This window comes from Paroedura picta, chromosome 2, assembly GCF_049243985.1.
Source record: "Paroedura picta isolate Pp20150507F chromosome 2, Ppicta_v3.0, whole genome shotgun sequence".
Classification (NCBI taxonomy): domain Eukaryota; kingdom Metazoa; phylum Chordata; class Lepidosauria; order Squamata; family Gekkonidae; genus Paroedura; species Paroedura picta.
In genome coordinates, this window is record NC_135370.1 from 32,532,651 (window position 1) to 32,549,814 (window position 17,164).

Consider the following 17,164-nt stretch of genomic DNA (forward strand, 5'->3'; position numbering starts at 1 on the left):
AGATTTGCCTGAAGAGAATGATAAAGCCCACATTGATTAATGTCAGAAAACAACCATACCACTGCTTACTACATTTTGTTTTCAGGTTGAGAGTTTAATGGGACCTATGGGATAAAAAAAATAGACTTCTCCACTCATAAACTTGTTCCTTAGTAATAGCTTTTGTTTTTTGTTATGCAGCATTTGGGATAATGGATGAGTTTGGAGAAGCACCAAGCTCCCTGTATTTGGCTTGGGGAAAATACTGCTTTTGACTATGACTGTCCAGGAGTATTGGGCAAAAGATAGCTATGGCCTTGTGTTGGTTTATCCAAGGGTCATGAAAGGGCTAAGTTGAGGTTTCTGTGAGTTATGTAGTAAGTTTAGCATAGGACCAATTAAGTGTAGAGTAGATGCTTCCCACTGAAGAAGGGGAGGTTTTATTCGTAATAAGATAACAAGATTATTGGCTAATCAATATATTGGAGATGGTCTTCAGCACATACACAAGGGAGTGAAGTTTCCTGGAGAAACTTCCTTTCCTCTGTTCTCGGGGTCAGTATGAGTGAACAAGCAAGATGGAGCAGAACTAGGAAGATGTCTTAGTTAGGCTCCTGTTGTCTTTCTTCCCAGGTAACCCTTTCCCTAATTTTGTAGTAAACTTTTCTTAGAAGCCAAACACACGTGTCCCTGTGCTGCTTTCTTTCCACTGCACTATATTTGCTCTGCTGAAGTTTTCCAACACATTGTCAGCGTGACGCAGGAGATTTGAGAATGAACAGAGCTGCTGCCATCAAAATACACATGTGCTGCAGAGTTTCAGCAGTTCAGGCAAACCTGTGGTAAAGGACTGGTGGTGGTCACCTAGGAATGTCACAGAACGCCTGAAACATAATGTTCCTTAATGGTCAGGCTGGGTCAATCCAAAAGCCCATCCAGATGTAGTTTATCTTAGTAGCACATGTATAAGGTGACCAGATTGTCCCACTTTTGGAGGGACATCTGGGGGCACCTGGCAAATTGTACTTACATTGGAATTAAAATATATATATTACAATACTCAGTATGTTTATTCGGTCGATTGACCCATATATATTACAATACTATTTTTGCATTCTATGCGTTCTATGATTTCTCCGCATTCTATGCGTTCTCCGCAGGGAGAGGAAGTCAGCAGGGCTGCCAAGGGGGGTGAGAACAGAGGCTGCGCCAGCCCTTTTCGCCCAAAGGCTGCCCTAACTGCCATGTCCAAACTGCAAATGGCCTCAGAACCCTGACAGAGCTGGCAGGAGGCTGCAGAGGGCTCCTCTTCCCCCTCCCCCCTTCAGGCCTGCTGCGAAGGAGCCTCTGATAGGCCCTGACTGAGGGGAAGGAGGCATTTTCCTTCAGAGAGCAACACAGGGGAGACTGAGGGCCTTCCTTTTGAGGGTGGGGGGGACTATTCCCTTCTGCCAAACAGTTGCCTGACAGGGAGGCCACAGAAAAGCCCCTTCTCACTTAAAATACTGCTCTGGCCAGGGGTTAGACACAGCCAAGCCATGTGTCTTTCTTCTTTGCAACTCTCTGCAGGTTTGAGGCCACTGCACAGCGTTATTCTGCAGATGAAACTGTTTTTTTTTTGTCTCCTGTTTCATCTGCACAACAACCCTGTGCAGTAGGCCTCAACATTCAACCCCATGCCCTTACAGACTGGACAACTCCTCCCCTTCCTCTTCCCACTGCCAAGCTCTAGCGCCCGTTGTATTCTTGGAGACAACGGGCTTTGCCCCTAGTCTTATATATTATGTATTTCATCTGAAATTATTGTTTTATTGTGGTCCATCCTGGACCTTTGGGAAAGGGCATCATAGAAACCCAATAAAAGAAACAAAAGTATACGTGGACCGGCCACACCTTATTCATCTGTATGCACTCAGCAAGGTTGGTATGATGGACCAACAACTCTATTACAGTGCGGTCCTAAGTAGAGTTACAGCCTTCAAAGTCAGTGATCTTAGAAGGGTATATCTCAGTGGAGGATCGAGCTGTTAGCAGCACTAAAATTCCCATTGAACAGCAAACTTGTTTTTCTTCTTCTCACGTGAATGAACTTCAGGGTCATAAAAGCCACTTGGTGATTTTATTGCCTTTGGGCATAGGAATCTAAGAATATAACTAAAACATTTTGGAAGCCTAACAAGGTGAAGAACCCCTTCCCAGCCAATCAAACCTTAAGGCTCCACAAATGCTGCCAACTAAGGTTCTGTAGAAGCAGCCAAAATAGCCAGCTGTCAGACATTCATCAAATCCTGGACCATAGCACATCTAAATCAGGCCTGTCAGGATGGTTTTATTGCTGATCGATGAATGGACAGTAGCAAATGCAACTTAAAAAAAAATTAACGACACAGTTGAGTGGAGCTGTGTGATGCCAATCCTTATGCTAAAACTAGGTGGCAGTGTTTCAAGACTGTTTTGCTTGGCTTTGTTTGAGACAAAGTGATGTGCAATAATTTCAGAACATATATCAGTGCTCGTGTGGAAAAAATGATGAAAAATCCAGGCTTTCTTCTTTCGGCATTACACATAGGGTAGGATCCAGCAACTCTGAAAAACGTACTTGCCCAGAAGGCAAGTTTTAAGTTTATGGGATCTGCAAGGACAAAGACATGTGGTGCAGGGGCTGTGGAGAGAAAAAGAATGGAGTGAGATCCAGTAAAACCTTGCTGGAACCACCCGTAACTTCCCTTCCCCCATGCTCCTTCTAAAAACTTCCTACTGAACCATCCTCCCTACATGACCTATGAGCCACACCATACTGATTGAGTCACAGCTATATTCTCTTTGAAGACTTGTGATGACAATAAAACAGGAGTAAAACCATCGGAAGACGTGAAATATTAGAAGGATCCAACTATAATTGTCAGGCATCCATCTGTTGGCTATTGGCATCAACCTGGGCTTTTTCCATTTGACTTTGTGGAAAGGGGTCCCGGATGAGGTGAGGTCTTTGGAGTCTTCAGAAGTTGCTGAAGTTGCTACAAGGCCTACCTGTCATGTGGAGTGGAAATTTCCGAGCACATAGAGCTAGGAGTTCCCTTTGTTTAAGACAGGCACTGTCCACTTCCTCTTTCTCCAGAAGGACAAGGATCTTGGCTAGCAAGGAAGAAAGACCTTCTATTAGGCTGTCAGCTCTCTCCATCTGGTGGTGATGGGCATGTAGTCCTGCTTGCAGCCTAGCCATGGGAGCTTGCAATGTGTTGTTTGTAACTGTCTTTTAAAATTTTGTTCACTGCTTCAGTAAGGAGACTGAAGCAGATTAATATATATTCATGTATAATTTTTCCAGTAAAAATTATTCCTTTTAAACCCCAAAGCACTGTGAGTTTGGATCTTTGCCTAATCCACAAAGGTAACCAATAACTGCAAATGCTCTGTTACTCTGCAACTCTATTTTTCTTGGACTTAGGACTGACCGTAGTTGAAAATTCCCAACAGTTAAGGTGGGGGATATTATAAATGATATTATCCTAACCCTGCCCGCGGCACCGCCGCGGACTAAGTAAAGCCGTAAGGGCTTAGGGAGAGGAGTTAGGGCGGGCTCTGTCTGGGATGAGGAAGGGTGCCGATTGGCCCCCTCCTCTGGACAGACCATCGGCGGGGCCAATCGGCAGGCGCGAAGCGATTCCCGCCCTGGCGAAAAGGGAGCAACTGCGAGCCGTGCCTCCGACGCGTCAGGCCACCGGCCCTTACTTAGCGCCCGCTGTATTTTGATTACAGCGGGCTTGATTACTAGTAGTTATATAATTATCAGTATTCACAATCAGGGTTTACTGTACTTTATATTTTTATTTCATGCAATATGATGGATCTTATTAATGTACTTGTATTTTTCTATCTAACAAAAATTTGTTAAAAAAAAATTAAAATCCCAACAGTTATCTATTTTCTCATTTCCTGAAGAATTCTCGCAATCTCACCCTGTCTCAGTTGTTTACACAGCCCAGGAACCCAAGGGAAAGAATGGGAGCTTAACCCAGAATGGGGGTTAACCATGTCAATTTATGCAATTTAAATAGCACTCAAGAAGTTTATTTCAAATGAACAAAATATTTATTCAACATAGTGGGGAAAATTCAAGTGAAATCAGGGGTAAAATTTCTGAGGTAACTCAATATGGAGAATTCTGAGATAAAATCAGTGCATGCACAGACTTTAGTTCTTATATTTCAGACTACTAATAAGAGTTTATTCCTTTATGTTGAGAGGTATTTGTTCCATGGTTTTCCCAAACACTCTAGTGCACTTTTGAGGGGGGGGGGAGTTCTCTCATTCTTGGTTTCCAGAAGGCTAGTACACCCAAACCCCTTCTCTTGAAACACTAGTAATCGTCTTGAATTTCCAACTGTCTCTTAATTTAAGGTCTCTAAGGACAGTTTCTAACCAGACCAGATCAGACCAGGGATCCCTGTACTCTTCAGAGCTAACTCCCTATTTGACTAGGTAGGAAAATATCTTTGGCCCAAATGGGGGTCTTAGTCTTACCCACTTATCCACTACCCAATGATCCTTGCCAACTTTCCACAGTTCTCCTGTCTTTGCTAAACCACTCTCAGTCAGGACAGAATTTGACTCTTCTCAGCTAGGGCTGAAATCAGACTGAATACTCAGCATCCAGTTTATATGTCTTTTTCTGCCCAGCTGATGATAACCAATCAGATCTCTTGGAATAACCTGTCACTCAAGGCTCTCTGGCTCTGTGAAGAATTAACCCTTCCCAGTCCTTTATCTGTTTGTACAGCACTTCCAAGCCTTTAAAAGTGCAGTCACAGCAACAAATAGCTGGGAAAGAGACATCCCAATGGACCCACTCCAATGCACAGAGCTCACCACCTCCATGTGATAATCCACAGTTTTTAGTTATCATCCTACCCTGCTCCTGACTAAGCTGAGACTTAAGTCTTGTAACAAAAGTAAAGCCAGACATCAATAGTAGAACTACAGCTGAAACAATCATAAGCATTTTAAAAGCACTAATACTTTTAAAATAATAAACAGCAAGCTACTGTTAATGGCCATAAAACATTGAACCGAGTTCCACCACAGTTAAAGAGTTCCTATGCTGCCAGTTGTATCTCTGAAGAAATGGCTTCCCCTTTGACAAAGATATTAGGTTTCGCAGGAAATTGCTTGCAGTCCTCTGAGTGATGACTCTCTCCACCTTGGTATTCGGCATGCTCTTCAGCAAGAGGCAAGCCTTTTTGATAAAATGTACTTTTATTTCCCGTAAAAGTATCTTGAAACCAATGTTTTCTCATGTTGTCTTCATTTCCAGGGTAGGCATTGGAGAACAATGGTCATTTCTCCCATTCCGGCTTGAATTTTGAGGGGGGTGGTCAAGTATCATAATGTGTGCTGTGTTTGTAGTTCTGCCAAGGACCAAGCTTGAGTTTCAAGGCAGGATCATAAGCTTACACTATAACTGACCAATGTGCAACTAGATCCCATCTGCCAGCTCCAGTCAGTTTAAAATGAAACTGGCCAATAGCATGCACTGGCGGGAAGATCTATGGTGTTGCTTTTGAATATAAGTCGGAGTCAGCTGTGGGGTTCTTTAGCTCAGTTCCAGCTCAGTTTTGGTTCAGTTTGCCTTCTTGTACCATTTGTCATGAACCTTTAGTTCTGCGGTTTTCATCTTCTTTGAGGTTGTTTATTCCCTTATGCTCCCAGATCTCCAGCTGAGTTGTGGCACATCACCGGGTCCTCTCAGCAATGCCCCTCCGATCCGCTTCTTGTATTTCATAGTCTCATCCTGTGTCTACTCCCTTATCTCCTTGCCCAAGGCTGGCCTCTCTGGTAAACGCAGTCTAAACACCAGATGGACAGATGGGCTGTTTTGACACCTTGTAGATCAGAGAACATTATTGCCTTTTTCTGTGTGAATCCATGTTCCCACCAAAAGCTATCTCTGTGCCCCCCCTCCAAGCCTTATGTATAGGAGAGTGAAATAATATTTTTTTTCTTAATTATTGTTCTGTAAAGAGAAGTTTAGTGTACCAGATTGTTTTCTAAAAGAAGAAAACTTATTCCTGTTCTTGATTGTATTTTGAAATGTTACCAAGGCTGATATGTTCTATTCTCAAGGCCAGAGACCATTGCTTATATCATGCCATTGTTTATGTTATCAGAGGATTGAGAAATTGCTTTTTGTAACCTTTCTCCGGTGACTTACCATAATGGCAATGGGATGGTCCTGTGGGACATGCAAGGGGGTGGAGACCCCAGGTTATTGGTTTGACTCAAAAAGCATCATCTTTCCCTGCCTTCAATGGAATAATATAAAGTCTCATGTAATCCTTTGTTCGACACACAGGCTTTTCTGGGACACCCCCCCCCCCCGTGTCATTTTGTTGTTCTGCAGTTGAATAAAATTTAGAAAAGGCTTTCCAGTCTAGTGGTCACTCTGTTTGGGTGCTGCACACTACGCAAACGATTCCAAAACGCCTAGACCAGGCCCTGGGCTATCAGATTTGTTGGCCCGTACGGTATATATTCTATGCAATCCCTTTCCCCAGCGTCTCTGTCAAGATTCCTGTCTATGAGCTTATGCAATATGCTGGTCCTTGTCCTGATTCTTCAAATAAAGACTTTTACTTAAAGCTTCGGCCTGAAGCCCGAAAAGGATTGTTGTGCGAATCTGTTGGGTCTCAACCGCCTGGTTCCTAACACCATTATAACGGGGTTACAAGGTAGAGCTGAACTCTGTGGCCTCTGAACCCACGGATCTAACTGTGAATCTCTCAGCCAGAGGCAGAAGTTTTCTCCTGCCGAAGCTTGTCAGATTACCAGACTTCCTAATGAAGCCCTAGTTATCAATAAGCACGTAATGGGATGCAAGGATGCTATGCCATGATTGAACGAGGACGGCTGGTGTTGAGTGCGTGTTTGAGGCGGAATGACTGGAAGCTGTTCTCTCCTCTGTTAGATCGGATGTTCAAATAAAAGCACTGTAAATCAAGCCCTTGCTTTACGCATGTCATTTGTGCTGCCATTTATAATATAGGCTATGATTATTAATTCAACAGGAGATAGACTGTCAAGGTCACATTGTGGAGGCTGATAAATACATCCCAGGTGAACAGCCCTCCCCACTGAAATGAATAGATCCGCACCACCGGAACGCTTTGAAGAGCTTCGACTGCAAACACTTAAGGGCCTTCAAGCCAAAAACTGCTCATCCAGATTTTGTTAAAGTTTTTATCCCCTCCCGCTGTGTCTGCTCTCGTGAGATCCAAGAGGGGAAAGTGGGATATTTTGTATCTCAAGTTCATCATTTCGTGGTGTCTGCTCAGCGATCCTTAGTTTATTTATGGTAAGGAATACCTGGAAACTTAAGGCACTGATCTTGAAGTCATCCCTTTTGTCAGCACCAAGGACAATGGGATCAGAATTCACCAAGAAGATAATAGCATCATAGAGTTGGAAGGAGCCAGAGAGGCCATCTAGTCCAGTGGTCCCCAACCTGCGGGCGGCGGCCCGGTGTCGGGCCGCGACTCCCTCTCCCCGCCCCCCCCCCGCAGTAAAAAACTTCCCAGGCCGCAAGCTTGCGGCCCGGGAAGCTTCTTACTGCGGGAGGGCGGGGAGAGGGAATCAGGGCCGGGCTGCGCATTGCGCGGGCGTGGCCCATGGGCGCAGCCCGATGCGCGGGTGCGGCCCGCAGGCGCGGGCTGATGCGCAGGCAAATGCCTGATGCGCAGGCATGGCCCGCAGGTGCGGCCCGATGCGCGGCCGTGGTCCACACGGGCGTGGCCCGATGCCCTGCCGGTCCCCAGCCTCAGAAAGGTTGGGGACCACTGATCTAGTCCAACTGTCTGATTTCTGAAATTTGCTCATGAACATGCCCTTTAGCTTTGGGAACCAATGTCTTCTGATGGCTGAACGGGCACAATGTCATCAGGCCATCTTTTGAGGATGGGATAACACAGGAATGGGATGGAGAGAGCGTTTAGGGATGCCATGGGAGGGTAAGGCAGTGTTATTGATTCTGGGCCCCTGGGCAAAGGATGGGGACCCAGAATTATTGGGACTACATTGCTAGTCCCCCTACCAAGGTCAACCAAAGGTCTTCACCCTGCGTGAAGAAGATGGGAGCCGCTGCTGCTGCCAGAATCATAAAATCACAGAGTTGGAAGGGACCTCCTGGGTCATCTAGTCCAACCCCCTGCACTATGCAAGACACTCACAACCCTATCACAGAATCTGGAACCTTCACAGAAATAGCTGCCTGAGCCCCAGATGGGGCAAACATAAACAGTGACAGAGGCCTTCCCATCTTCTTTCCCCTCTCCTTTGGGGGCCAGGGCTGTGATTGGTTGGGCCCCCCAGGGTGAGTCTAAAGGCACTTGCCCCTCTTGTCTTTTGGCCGTTCCTTTGGGAGGGGGAGGGGAGAAAGTCATATTCCGTGGGCAGAAGTAATTCCACCCACAAAAGTCCCTGCATCCTTTCACCCACTGGGCTGGATCCAACCGATTGCATGGAGACTGGGTCCACTATTTAAAACCTTTTGCCTCGGAACATTAGCAGGAAAGTGTTTAGTTGGTGAAAGTGTAAGTTGTATAATTCTTGGATGGTAGACGTTTGGGACTCTACTGTGAATTTAATTTATGTAATGTGTTCTTTCCTTTGCCGTCATTAATTAATCTGTTTTAGTCATGTTTATGTGATTTAATCTTGCTGCTGGCCTCTCCTACTTTATTGTCGTGTGTGTTAATTTTTTTATAGGGTGTTTTACTGGCTTGTATCTCTTAACCATGGAGGGGATGCTATACATATGCTATATATAAAGTAAGTGGAAGTAAATGTCGCGAACATAGTTGAGATAAAAGCCATCAATGGGGAACGCCTTTGGAGAATTCCTTGCAAAAAGCAGATCCTTGTTTTCTTTCAGGTGACAGGTTGTCCAGCAGCTCATGACGTTGATGGGGAAAGTATCTGAGCAGCACGAAAATGTCAGTACCTCTGGCTGGCACTACTGTGCCCCTTCAGCCCTGCAGCGCAAATGTGAAAATCTTTTCCAGCAGCATGGCCTCGTTTGTCAAAGAGAGCAGCAGTGGCACGACTCCTGATGCCATTAAAAAACATGCAATAAAAAAAACAAATACCATAAAAAACCCATCGAGAACATTTTCACCATCCTTAAAATTTTGAGTGCCGTTCCATTTATAAAAAATATTCCCCTCAACCAGGCTTTCTCAGTCAGGGTTTCATGACACCCTGGGGTTTCTTGACTGCTCTGGAAGGGTTTCCTAAATATGTGGGAATTAATTAATTATTTTTAAAAAATTAAAAAACGTTTATTTGGTGATATGACCATATATGGTCATGTTGGCCCCGTACTCAAAATGACCAATGCTGGGGTGGGATTGGGAGGGACGCTGTGTGAGTGGGTACACAGCTATGTTTCCCAAACATATTCTGTATAATTGCACCACTTCTGGGGTTTCTTGAAGCCTGAAGAATGTTTCAGGGGTTTATCAACTGTAAAAAGTTTGAAAATGGCTGCCCTAAAGGGTTCTGCTTTGCATATTCTGTTGAATGGGAGTTTTTCTGACCTTGGTAGGCAGACCATTCCACTTTGTAGGGGCTACAACAGGAAAAGCTCTGATACGGGCAGCTCTTGATCTGACTAATTTGTAAGGCTGCAAGATAAATAGGAATGGGATTCCTGTCACAATCTTTAACACTTAGCTATATAAATATTTGCACAGAGCCCTCCTGGGCGGAGCCAGTCTGGCCTCTGTTTCCAGTCCCTGGAACCTTATGGGCCGATCAGATTGGGCCAGCCCCACTCGCCCCCGCCCCAACAAACCAGGTGAGGAGCACTCTGGTGCACTCTTTGCCTGAACCCAGTCGGGAAACAAGGTCAAAGGTTTCATGAAAGGGTATGAGTTTATATGTGTGTGTGTGTGCCTCCACCTCCCTGACTGACCCTCAGGGAGGGCACTCAACCCCCAGAGGACCCATCAAGGGGGTCCAGAAGGCGGAGTCAAGTAAGGTGCCCCCAACATGAGCAGTCTCGCTGCAGCCTCACCAGGCCTTGGCGGAGCTGCCCAGGTGGTGGGGAGGGAGGCAGGGAGTCTCCACCAGGGAGTCTCTCTCAGCCTCACCCACCTCACAGGGTGTCTGTTGTGGGGAGAGGAAAGGGAAGGTGACTGTAAGCCGCTTCGAGACTCCTTCAGGTAGAGAAGAGTGGCATATAAGAACCAACTCTTCTTCCTCCTCTCCCCTATATTAAGACAGGAGCATGGTGACTTAAGAACAGCAGTCTTGTTCTAGTTTTCTCCCATGAGAAATATAATGCAAAAGGAATAAAGATGAATCACAATGAGTAGATCCAAACAGATTCAAAAGAACACTTCTAAATACTTGGGGAATAAGGATCCTGAAAGTAGCAGCATGAAGAAGATAAGGGAAGAAGGAGAGAGAAATTAAGAGTGGCAATTCTTGTATCCATTTCTCTTGAAGTTATTAGATATTATGTTAATAGGACTATAATACACCAAGACAACCTGAATTCTCAGACTGCTCTCGGTGGTTACAGGAACTTTAATTGTGTATATACTGGATGCCTGCCAGTGTTAACGTTTTAACTGCTGCTTGTAATGCAGCAGTATGTCTTCCTCCTTCCCTTGCTCCCACAAAGCATCTTTAAAGGGCTTTTGCACATGCATGTGCACACAAACACACACACTTATACACACAAAACAGAGCAATGGAAACATAAAGGAATAAGTTTGGGCTTCTGAATATAGGTTGAGCTGATTTATGCATGTTTGGCATGTCAATGATGCAAGGTTTAGCAATTCATGAATTTTCTCCCAAGCCCTTCCCATGATTGTTGTTATGTATGGGAGGACCCTGCTCTATAGACTAGCATTCTGTCCACAACAACCAGTGGTAACCCTTAATAGCCTAGGCTTATGCCAAAGCCAGACACTGTTAAAAGTCTGTCAAGACCCAAGAGGCCCAGAGTCCATCTTTCCTCCCAACTTGCTTTTAGCCACAGATTCGATATGACAGCTGTAGCCTGAGCCACATCTTGCTCTCCTCTCTCTCCCCCACTGCATTGCTGATCGAGTGGCTGACAAAGCCATGTTTTCCTTGAGGCTTCTAGGCAATCTCCTTTGTCTCACACCTCTGAATCACTCTTAAGCCAATCTGCAATGGGAAATCGCTTTCCCCACCCCCATAGCTAGACCTATTAAGACTAAGGATTTTAACATTGGTAAAGCAGGACACCATTGACCGGGGGGGGGGGGGAGTTCTTGATTCATAGAACGCATAGAACGCAAAAATAGCATTGTAATATATATATTTTAATTTCAACATAAGTACGATTTGCCAGGTGCCCCCAGATGGGACAATCTGGTCACCTTAATTAAGACATGATTATTCCCTTTTGTGTAGATCCATTAACACCCATTCCAGGCCTGGCTAGGCTATTTCCCAACTTGCTACCCATGGAAAATTTCATCATCAGCTCACCTTGCCCCTATCACGCCCCCACTACGAACCAAGCATGATCCCCTCCTCCCAAAATGATATATAAACTCTGGCTTTGCCAAGCCAATACATGCTTCTGATTCGGATCCATTCAGAACACCCTACACGCTGGTCGTGTTGCTTTCTGTCTCTATCCTCTCCAGGACCAGTAAATATACTGATTGCAATCCATTCCCCCCTTTATTTTCCTATCCGCTTGACTAGTAGTGTGCCAGATATATATTTGTCTATTTCTTTTTATTATTTTACTGTAGTTGTCAGTTGTCTGCCTTGAGTTCAAAAGGGTTCAATTATCTCGTAAATATTGGCAAACGATCCATTCGCTAAGTTACCAATCTCTTGCAATGCAATTCCCTACTGCATTTTTGGTAACAGTGGCCTCTTGTTGTCACTCTCTCTCTCTCAAACGCAAAGCAGAACCAAGTGAAATGGGGCAGGGGTGTGGCAGCACGACAAGTGGGCAATAGATTTCTTCTCCTTATACACATGCCAGATGGAAGGCAAAATGGTGGGATCATAAATAACTAAGGGTTGGCTTATACCAAAGGTGGAACTCATACCCAGTTTGCAGATCTGAGAGGAGCACAATAACAGGAACCATTTCTACATGAAATGGGATTGGATTGGATACCACCGAAGTTCCTACTTCCATTGAAAAAAAAAAGAGAAGCTGCTGCACTCCCCTTCAGGAATACTGGGAATACAAGTGGGGGTGCAATGCTTTATAGAGGCTACTTCCAAAACAGAAATTCCATTTACAAACCATATCCAGAATCCATAGTTTCTACACAGAGATAATGATGATGATATTTTATTTATATCCTGGTCAAACACATTGCCCGGGGCAAGTAACAGTCTTAAAAAGTTTAAAATCTAGAAGTTTAGATTCCCTGTTGTGGATTCATGACCTCTGTGGATGCAGAGACATTTGTAGTTGCTGCAGGGTGTCCATGCAAATGATTCTCTGATCTATGTGCCTTTTCACCTTGTGCTTGCTGCCCCACTCCTGAATGTTTTTTTTGAAGTTGGTAGAATGTATATGGGGAGGGGGTTTGAAATGACAGGCATGAGGGGATGGGAAGGGGAAATGGCACTGGATATGTGTGTGAAAATCTTCACTTGGCCATCTTCATGTAGGAAAACTTGCTTTGCTTCTAGAAAGACTGAAGCTAAGCAGGTTCGGAAAGGTGAAGGCAAACCTCCAGAAACTAAGGAACATGACTGTAGTGATTCTAAAGCAGTGGTCCCCAACCTTTTTATCACCGGGGACCACTCACCGGGGACCACTCAACCCCTTTTACTGAGGCCCGGTGGGGAGGGGGTAGTTTACTCCTCTACTCTCAACCACTGCCCTAACGCTCTCTGATCGCTATGGTAATGTTTAAACATCCATTCAAAATAAGATACAGACACGCCACAACAATGAAGTGTGTTGTAAAGGGCTGGGGGGGGATGAAGTAAAGGGCCAGGGGGGGGGGAAGAAGGTGTCCTTCGGGGCCCACCTCCAATTAGTCGAAGGACCACATGTGGTCCGCGGCCCACAGGTTGGGGATCGCTATTCTAAAGTACTTCCAATGCACTTCAGATTCTCCGCTTTTCCAGTTTTCCCTGCGGGGGGCATTAATAGATAAGTGGTCCCGCAGATAGGTATCCATCTGGTTTAATCATCCCTGACCATAGGAGAACATTTATGTTATTTCACTATAAAATGCTTCCATTTGCTTTCAGTGAAGGCTTTTTTTTTTTTTTTTTTTTTTAAGAAAAACACCTATTTACAAGCGGTTATGTCTCTATAAGGATGGGAGTATTGAAACATCAGAACATGTATTACTTGAATGCCAACCGTACGGTCAAAATTAGAAGAGAATTTACTTCACTTCCCCCACAAATTAGGCTTTATCCTGAGATGCTTAAAATCAAGCTGTCAGAAAAAAAATACTGAACTAACTTCTGCCATGGCTAAATTTGCAAGCAAAATAAATGAGTTTCAACTCAAGCTGGCAAGGGCGATAACAGTTTATTCAAATGGAAAACAATTTCTCAAACTTTCCAAATCATCAAAATGAACTCCTAGGTATATTCCGTTTTCGGCATCTTCATTAGTGACATGTGATAGTCTTAGTATTTTATTAATGGGTCCTCTTTAAATGAATTCTTTCCAATGATGAAAATGTATCGGAATAAAATAAACTTAATCTTATGGCGATAGATAAGTGTATATGGTTCACTCACCAAATGGTTCTACAGTCTCCAATATACAAAGTGTAAATGTTCTTCAGTACAACTACAACAACCTTTACTGGCTCTTCAGTAGTGACCCCTGAAGATATTGAAGTGAAGATAGCATTATTAGCTAAATTGCATTTTAATTTGAAATTTTTATTAACTACCATGGTTTGGAATCTTTTCCTGTTTTTGAAATCTTTTCCTAATTGTATATCTAGTGCCTTTATATTGTAATGTCATGTGAATTCTGGCCTAGTACCATATTAAACTGATTCTGATTCTGACTTATGCACCATGGCCATGATCCAGGAAGTTAAAGAACGTTGGAATCCATGTAGCCTTCACCAGTCACACTGGGTATCGTGATGGATGAAGCTCAAGGGTTGGCGTAAGTGAACGAAGCCTCGGAGTTTGGCGATGCCAAATGTCATATAATAACAAAAATGGTTGAGGTGTTACCTTATTGTCTTTCGTCATTGCTTTAAAAAGTAGCAAGCATTCTAAAACTGCTGTAGGGATTACAAAAACAAAAATACATTTTTTGGCTTGGCCATCCAGTGTCTTGATTCTTTCATATAAATATTTGTGGGTCTAAAGGTTTGACTAGCTTGAACAGAGGCATTCCAAGAAATACAAGGTTTGTGTGTTTGTGTGTGTGTGTTTGTGTATGTGTGTGTTGGAAGAACATCAAAATACTCCTTGATCTGCCTGTTGTAATTCTCCTTCTGACGCCGGCTGGAACGTTGTCCTGGTGAACATTCCCAGAAATTAACATGACTTATTGTCCCGCTTCCTCAGGTTTTTAATCCCGATGTAGGATGATGTGTTTTCCCTAATAGTTCAGAATCTCTCGTTAAGTTCAGGAAACAGGATCTAAGGATCAGTCAGTTGAGCCAATTTATGGGCCTAATAAAACAACCCCTATTACCTTTGGCAGGCAAGGCAAGAGAAGGTGAAACACAGCGTTGTAAAGTTATTATGACAAAATAATTTAGTATTTACCTGACAAAATCAAGGGGAAATACTGCATGTATTTTTTAAAGCAGGCTTTCAGACATTATGACTGAAAATTAATAGTGGTCGCCTATCGTTCATCCTGTCGTACAGGGATATTTCAGGGTTCACTCAAAGCCAGAAATGTCTGCTATTAAATCATTACGAACTACAAGGCTTTGTGTGTGTGTGTGTGTGTGTGTATGAAGTGTTTCCTAATGTCTGTTCTATGTCTCTTCCGGGCTTGACCAAGCCAGTGATGTTAACAGCTTGGGCTCCCTCCCCGTTCTCTCCCTGATCTATTCTACTTCTAAATTAAAAACAAATTTAGAAGCAGAATAGATGTTTTGTCTGCGGAGGGCCTGCTGGGTGGAGGGAAGGAATTGGAAGCCGGGGGAGGGGAAAGCTGGGGGAGGAAATAGGATCTGAACCGGCCAAATACGGTGCTCATTGTGTGTGAAGGGAATGGCTTGATTTCTGCAGGCGCCGTGCACAAATTAAAACCCCTCTGCACGCATCGTGTTGGACGAATGACAGAAATATCTCCAAGCCGTGTCTCAGAACCAAGGACCGAAAACCGTGCTACTAAAACAGAAAGGGAACTCTTTTAGCGTTACAACCATGAAACTGTAGGCCAGGCTTTCTCAACCAGGGCTTTTGCGAAACCCTGGGGTTTCTAGATAGCCCTGGAAGGGTTTCCTGAATGGGTGGGAGCTAATGAGTTTTTAATATATTTTAAAAATTTGTTATACATTTATTGGGTGATATGCCCATATGTGGTCATGTTGACCCGCTTCCCCTCCCAAAATGGCCAGTGATGGGCCTGGAGGGGGTGGGGAGGGGAGGGGCCCTGGATGGGCTTGGACATAGCTATGTTTCATAACCATATTCCGCACGTTTGTGCCACTTCTGGGGTTTCTCAGAGTCTGAAGAATGTTTCAGGGGGTTTTCAATGGTAAAAAAGTTGAGAAAGGCTGCTTCCAGCCATGTGTCAGAACAAAGGATGGAAAATAGTACCTCTAAAACAGAAAGATCACCCTTTTAGTGTTTCAACCATGGAAACTGTAGGCCACCAGAATGTATCTGCTCCTGGAAGGTCTTCATTGACTGTTCTCAATCCAAGTCATCTGAACTGATCTAAAGAGTTTGGACCAGTCTACAAGCACTCGTTCTTACTTCAACTGCCTTGTACTCCTCAATCTTCTGGGAATGTTGTCATGTAACCTTCAGAGGTGAGGCTGGCAGCTAAAAGAAGCGGGGCTTTTCTGTTGAGGTGCTACAGGAAGTTTGCCTGGTCAGGTCTTGTGGATTGTGTAGACTTCCTTTCAGAAGTGGGATTGCCAGATCTAGTTTGGGAAATATGTGGACATTTTGGTTGGGAAGCCTAGGGAGGGTGAGGTTTGGAGAAGGGAGGGTTAATGACAGAGTCCACTGTCCAAAGCAGGCATTTTTTCCAGGGGAACTGATATGGGTCATTAGGAGAGCAATTGTAATAGTTGGGTATCTCCGGGTACCACCTGGAAGTTGGTAGCCCTGTTCAGGATTCATTTGACATTGTCTGCCATTTCCATTAAAAACCTGCTACTTTTGTAGTAATTTATGATCATTTTATTGTTTTATGGCCTTTGGTTTTGTTTTTATGGTTTTTTAAGTTGCCCGGGGGGGGGGGGATAATTGTAAGTTTCCCCAAGGAGTGGAAAAAGAAGTTCACAGGGTGTCTTTTAACCCACCAAGAAAACCACAGGGGAGGAAAAGGTTAAAGATTCCTCTCCCACCATCATTCTCCTACTTGATTAAACAATCCTTGAAACGAGAGGATTTGTGGAATTTGATGGGCAAGATCTTTTTTTTTTTTGCAAAAAGGAGAACAACTCATAGTTTAAAAGAAACTGGGGAGAAACTGTCCTGGGACAAGACATGGGGAGGGGGTAAGAAATGTAAAATAAAAATAATTCTAATATCAGGATCTTTAAAAAGTGGGTAAAATTCCGAACTGGCCCAACAAAAGGTGTTTTGGGTATCCAGTCTACTGTGAATGGATCAGGTTCTGCCTATCTATGTTCTAGCCTGATCCATCAGATGTAGCGGAGCCTCTATCCACGACCCCCCCAGACACGTGGGCTTATTCTACAATTTGGCCTCATGAGGGGATGGTGGAAGTCTATATTTTATCTTTTAAAATATATATTCCAGTACACAGGGTTGTGTACTTCGGCTGCCGAAGTGGCTGTTTGAGCCCAAAGTGGACAGCACTGCTGCATGTGGGGCAGGGGCAGCGCCGGTGGCGGTATGCGACCCGGCACCCGCACGTAGGCGCAGAGCTCTGTGCCTGCATGTATACACCAACTAGTGTGCCGGCTCCGGAACTGCCCCTCCATCCGTGCCACGGCACTGAGCACCCTGGGCTCGAACGGCCGCTTCAGCA

At 44.3% G+C, this 17,164-nt stretch overlaps 1 long non-coding RNA gene across 1 annotated transcript in view; it reads right to left on the reverse strand.

Annotated features, from left to right (window-relative positions):
- Positions 1-2,431: 2,431 nt before the first annotated feature.
- The window catches only part of LOC143828628 (uncharacterized), a 33,862-nt gene continuing 19,129 nt past the window's right edge, over positions 2,432-17,164 (reverse strand). Inside the window, exon 4 of the long non-coding RNA XR_013227774.1 lies at positions 2,432-2,641. This is a non-coding gene — a long non-coding RNA (uncharacterized LOC143828628). The remainder of the gene's footprint in view (positions 2,642-17,164) is intronic.